This window comes from Panthera onca, unplaced genomic scaffold, assembly GCF_046562875.1.
Source record: "Panthera onca isolate mPanOnc1 unplaced genomic scaffold, mPanOnc1 haplotype 2 h2.h2tg000174l_path, whole genome shotgun sequence".
In the NCBI taxonomy this organism is placed as follows: Eukaryota; Metazoa; Chordata; class Mammalia; order Carnivora; family Felidae; genus Panthera; species Panthera onca.
Genome location: NW_027675830.1, coordinates 1 through 6,603, shown reverse-complemented (window position 1 = coordinate 6,603; position 6,603 = coordinate 1). Strand labels below are relative to the sequence as shown.

The window sequence follows — 6,603 nt, the reverse complement described above, 5'->3', positions numbered from 1 at the left end:
GTTATTAAAATTGACAAACCGCTAGCATAAATGACCTAAAAAGAAAAAAGATGGGGCGCCTGGGTGGCTCAGTAGTCAAGCGTCTGACTTCGGCTCAGGTCATAATCTCGTGGTCCATGAGTTTGAGCCCCGTGTCAGGCTCTGTGCTGACACCTTAGAGCCTGGAGCCTGCTTCAGACTCTGTGTTCCCTCTCTCTGACCCTCCTCCACTCTCTCTCCCTCAAAAATAAATAAAAACATTTTTAAAAATCTTTAAAAAAGAAGTATCTGATTTTATTTATTTTTTAAAATGTTTGAAACATCTTTTTAAACATTTTTAATGGTTATTTATTTATGTTTGGAGGAAGAGAGAGAGGGAGAGAACAGGGGAAGGGCAGAGAGCAGAGAGAGAGAGAATCCCAGGCAGGCTCCGTCCGTCAGTGCAGAGCACTGTGAGATCGTGATCTCAAACCGTGAGATCATGACCTGAGCCAAAATCATGAGTTGGACGCTTAACTGACTGAGCTACCCAGGCACCCCAAGAAGTATCTGATTTTAAAACCTGGATAAAAACAGTACTTGTTTCTACTAGTCTTCTCCAAATAAAGAAGAGTATCCACACACTTTCCAAAAGGGTTACAACAATTCTCAGTAACCAGTTTATAAACATAGCAGTCCCATAACAATCTTCCTAAACCTATGGTATTAGTATTCTTAAAAAAAAAAAAAAAAAAAAAATGAGCCAGCATGAACACGTATAGTCTAAACAGGAAAACTGAGAGGTAACTCAAGAACTCACCATCTGTTTCAGAGTTCAGTAACACCTCAGGTTTTTCTTCATTTAAAGGTTTCTCCAGGCCCTCCAACGCAGATAAAAGGTCTGTAACTTCAACTTTCCTATCAAAGACACTATTAACAACGTTACATGCATCTTCTATTCCTAAACAGAGACATGACAAAATACAAAGATATCTAGTTGGTCAGTCTATCCAGAGAAGCACATAACAACTTGATTTGGGTGAGATGTATTCATTTTCTAGAATACCCAGTCTTGAGAGATTTTGCCTCTCTGAAATATTCTCCAAACTGAAAGCTCTACAACATTTATAGGTTTACAATGCTTATATCAGAAAACAAGACACACTGAAATAGTTTACCTTACTAGTTCAACACAGGAAGGTAAACAAAACAACAAAATACCAAAATTATCTCTAAGAAAATAGTGCCATGATGGGGAAACAAAAGGGGGCACTTGGGTGGCTCAGTCAGTTAAGTGTCTGACTTTGGCTCAGGTCTTGATCTCACGGTTTGTGAGCTCGAGCCCCACATCAGGCTCTGTGCTGTCAGCGCAGAGCCAGCTTCAGATCTTCTGGCACTCTCTCTCTCTGCCCCTTCCCTACTCATGCTCGCTCACTCTCTCTCTCTCAAAAATAAATAAACAAACATTTAAAAAAAGGCAGCCCTTTCTGTCTTTATCTAAACATTTGGAAAGAATGACAGTGTTGTTGATGACATGCCAATAATTTGTTGCTTTACTAACTCAAGTGTTATTCATTTATATCTTTTAATCTCCCTTGTATCCAAGTTACAACTGTCTTCTTTATTATGTCCTCCCTATTTTTTCCCCTTCATCATACTTCCTAAAGAGTTCTTTATTAGTCTTTTGAAAGAACCAACTTTTGGTTATATGGATAAGTGCGTGTGTGTGTGTGTGTGTGTGTGTGTGTGTGTGTGTGTGTTCTATTTCACTAACTTCAACTTTCCACTTTGTTAGCTCCTGACTAGCACTTTTCAGGGGGATTGTACTGCTCTTTTGTTGTTTATGCTGCTGGTTAGCTCTGTAAACTGAACGTTTAAGATAAATTGTTCTGGAGGCGCCTGGGTGTCTCAGTCGGTTAAGCGTCCCACTCTTCATTTTGGCCCAGGTCATGATCATGTCAGCTGCGCTGACAGCAAGGAGCCTGCTTGGGATTCTGTCCTTCTCTCTCTCTGCTCTTCCCCCCCGTCATATGCACTCTCTCTCCGAAAATAAATAAACTTAAAAAAAGATAAATTATTTTTGATATTTCTTGTTTTCTAATAAAAGCATTTAATGCTATAAAATATCCTGTAAGATTGTTTTGGTCACACTCTACACGATTTGATACATAGTGCTTTCACTGTCATCATTTCTAAAATCTTTCAGGTTTCTTTTATTCTTCCACCAAGGAATTACTTACAAGGCAATTTGTTTTTCATCTTAAAAGCAACACTTTTCCTTTCTTTCACAAATAATTTTAATGTCACAACATCATGGTCAGACTATGTGGTCTGAATGACTTCTGATTTTCAGAATTCACTGAAATTTTTATTTGTGGCTTAAATACATCATCTATTTTTGTGGATATTCCATAAGTATTTGAAAAGAATGTGTATGTTTTTAGCATACAGAGTACTCTAATCTGTTTCTGAAGTCAACTTTGTTAATATTGTCACTTCAATCTCAATCTCTTTCTCAATTTCTTTCAATCCGTCTATTTCAATCTTATCTATTTAGAATTCAGTGTTTACCTGGAAATAGATATAAATATGGTTGTGTTTTATGGGCATTAGTAGAAATCCAACTTATATAAAGCATTCTTTGTTATACACGTATTCCATTTTTTCCTTTCTTCATGGAACCGTATTATTACTGAGGTCTCTCTCTGGTGCAAATGTAAATCTAGTTTACTGTTATGACGTGTATGTATGGACCATATTTTATTCAACCATTTCCCAAATCATGGACTCATAGATTGTTTTCATTTCTTCCCTCCCATAATGTTGCAGGGAGCATCCCTGTACATGTCTCTACAAGAAACTTCTCTGGGCTATTTATCTGACAATAGAATTATTGGATCATAAGAAATATGCATACTGAATTTGACAAGTACTGCTAGATTGCAATCTGGAATGCTGTACCATTTTACCTACTCACTAGCAATTTGTGAGTATTGCCAACTCTCTTCATACACATATTTAGCTATGTGGGTTTCTCCTCCTGTATACTAAGTCTTATATCCTTACTTATTTTTCCAATTGATTTCTTTCTTTCTACTGTTGATTTGCAGAATTCCCTTATATTTGAGATATTAATTTTTTGTTAGTTATCTTGTAATTATCTTCTTCCAGTCTGTTACATGTTTTAGAGTCCTTCATTTACCAGAAATCCTTAATTTTGATGTGATCAAATCCTTTTTTACCCCATGGTTGTGCTTTTGGGGAGTAACATCTTTAAGAAGGCATCCATAACCACAAGGCACAATAGTTTTTCTTGCATTTTCTTCCAACAGCTTTATAGTTTAATCTTTGAGATCCATTTTAACATTCATTTGATTCTTTGAAGGTTATTTTTGTATATGGTATGACATAGGGATTCTACTTCATTTTCTCTGCATTGTAAGGCAATTTTCTCAAATCAGAAGCTAAATAATACATCTTTTCCCCCACTAACTGATGATGTCATTTCTATCACATTCCGAGTTCCCATTAATAGAAGTCTCTACTGGGTTCCATATTGTGATGCACTGGTCTATTTTCACAGGTCTATATTAAAACAGCATTATGCTATGTACTAACATGTGACAAAGCAAGATCTTTATCTTTTTTTTTCCCAAAAGGGTCTTAGCTATTCATAGATCTATAATCTTCTATAATGAATATAGCATTAATTTGTCAAGGTTCCCACCAAACTTATCCTGAGATAGTGAGTGGAACTGCATTCCAAGTACAGATTATTTAGAGAGAATCCACTTATTTCAATACTTCTTTTAAAACCCCAGTTTTAGGACTACAGTTCTCAATCTCAATGTCTGTGGTCCAAGGCTGTTTTTAGTGTCCCCATGATAGAACTGTGCTGAAATTTCAAAACAAACCGAAAAAAGTTAAGCATTTAGCCAGTGTTTTTCACAAGGAGATAGAGAGCAAATGTAAAAAAATATATATATGAAGAAATAAACAAGAAAGATAAGAATACAGAGGGGAAAAGTCATTAGATGTGATTTAAAAAAGCAAACCTGTTACTTTGATTATAAGATGGATAACCCCATCAGCATTAGTGAGGACAAAAGAAAGAATATAGCAATAAAACACATGACAAGGAAGAAAGAGAGACAACAGAAATTTTTTTAAATAATTCAAGAATATTACAGTATGGAAAATATGCATCTATGTGTGAAAACCTAGAGTTTACAACATGAACTGAGTTTAAATGAGAAAATGCATAAAAGGGGGGTTTGGTAGAGTATATATAAAGTCTATATACACACATACCTATACATACACCAACCCCCAAAAATGAAGTTTCTGTTCATATGCATTTTGAATTTCATACTTACTGTGGCACTCGATAAATTCATCACTGTTGTTCAATTCTCTGATGAAATCCTTAAAACTCACCACTTCATCTTTTTTTAAAAAAGAAAAAAAGAAAGAATTTAGGTATTATTGTAAAAAGGACCATTTGATGTTATAACACCAGAGCTATAAACACAAAAATAATGGAGAGGACTGGTAATCCTATTGTGACACATGTGATATGCAGAATAGACCTAAAATAAAGCTGTCAGAGATGCACTTTGAACATCAATTCCTCTGATAAAAACCCGTAAATTGATAGACAAGAAACAACTTTTAATTTCTCTTTTAAAAGATATATGGCAGTATATTTCCTTTGGCATTTAGAGTGAAACTTCTGAAATATGCAAAATTTGTTATTTTAAATTGAAATAATTACTCACCGTTAGGATTAGTGTTATCCAAAGTCTCCTTTATTTTATCATCTGTTAGATAGATTCCAATGGCATTTAAATTTTGCTGAAGTACAGGAATGTCTTTAAGTTCATTTTTGTAAATGTTGATGTTGTAAAATTGATTTTTATTTCCTGGGAAGAGATAATCACCTTCAGTTAGAAAGGAATTTTCATGTTTCTCCTTTATATTTTAATTTTTTTTAATGTTTATTTATTTTTGACAGAGAGAGAGAGAAAGACAGAGCATGAGCTGGAGAGGGGCAGAGACAGAGGGAGACACAGAATCTGAAGCAGGCTCCAGGCTCTGAGCTGTCAGCACAGAGCCTGACACGGGGCTCGAACTCACAGACCGCGAGATCATGACCTGAGTTGAAGTCAGACGCTCAACCGACTGAGCCACCCAGACACCCGTCTCCTTTATATTTAAAAAAAAGTGGGGAAAAAAATCTCCCAAGATATAAAATTATACTTAAGAGAAAAGGCAGTATTTGTATTTATTTATGTACCTACAATAATTTAAAATAGGTGACAATAGGTACACAGAAATGTATAAATATAAGTAAGGAAACTGGGGGAAAGAAACAGAAGAGCAGCAAAAATAAGACAAAAGAGAGCAACAGACAAAGTACATTTCATAAGGTCATATACATTAAATTTTGCAACAATATCAAATGTGCATGCATCTAACAAGAGCCTTCCAAATATAGCAAAAACTTGCAGAATTAAAGGGAGGAATGCATGAACCCATAATCAGAACTGCAGATTTGAAAATCTTGCACTTAGTAATTAATAGAACAACTAGAATAAACATCAGGAAGAATTAAGGGCGCCTGGGTGGCTCAGTCAGTTAAGTGTCTGACTTTGGCTTAGGTCACGATCTCACAGTTCATGAGTTAGAGCCCTGTGTTGGGCTCTGTGCTGACAGCTCAGAGCCTGGAGCCTGCTTTGGATTCTGTGTTTCCCTCTCTCTCTGCCCTTCCCCTGCTCGTTCTCTCTCTCTCTCTCTCTCTATCTCTCTCTCTCTCTCTCTCTCTCTCCTCCCTCCCTCCCTCTCTCTCTCAAAAATAAATATTAAAACAAAAAAAATTTTAATGTTTAAAAAGAATCAGAAATTAGAATATCCAACAAAACTAGCAAACAATCTAACCAAATGATATTTATAGAACACTACCCAACAACTACAGAATATACATTCTTTCAAGTGCACATGGAATATTCACCTAGGTAGACCACATGCTAGTCTTTGAACCAAATCTTAATGAATTTAAAAGAATTTAAATTGTACGAAATAAATTCTCTGACCAAGGTGTATTACATTAGAAATCAGTAACAAGATCCCTAGCACATGTCCAAATATTTGGAAATTAAATAATATAGTTCTTTAATTTTTTTAATGTTGATTTATTTTTGAGAGACAGAGAGAGGCAGAGCGTGGGTGGGAGAGGGGCAGACAGAGAGGGAGACACAGAATCCGAAGCAGCTCCAGGCTCTGAGCTGTCAGCACAGAGCCCGACACGAGGCTCCGACCCAGGAACCATGAGATCATGACCTGAGCCGAAGTTGGACACTTAACCAACTGAGCCACCCAGGTGCCCCTAAATAGTACATTTCTAAATAACTCATGTTTCAAATGAGATATCACAAGGTAAATTAGAAAATATTTTAGGGCGCCTGGGTGGCGCAGTCGGTTAAGCGTCCGACTTCAGCCAGGTCACGATCTCGCGGTCCGTGAGTTCGAGCCCCGCGTCAGGCTCTGGGCTGATGGCTCGGAGCCTGGAGCCTGTTTCCGATTCTGTGTCTCCCTCTCTCTCTGCCCCTCCCCCGTTCATGCTCTGTCTCTCTCTGTCCCAAAAAT

At 36.7% G+C, this 6,603-nt stretch overlaps 1 long non-coding RNA gene across 1 annotated transcript; it reads right to left on the bottom strand.

Moving 5' to 3' along the window:
* Positions 1–865: 865 nt before the first annotated feature.
* LOC145715212 (uncharacterized) lies at positions 866–4,877 on the bottom strand. The gene is made up of 3 exons (XR_014137225.1): positions 4,737–4,877; positions 4,335–4,403; positions 866–919 (listed from the first exon to the last, which is right to left on the bottom strand). It is a non-coding gene; the product is annotated as an uncharacterized LOC145715212 (long non-coding RNA).
* Positions 4,878–6,603: the final 1,726 nt, after the last annotated feature.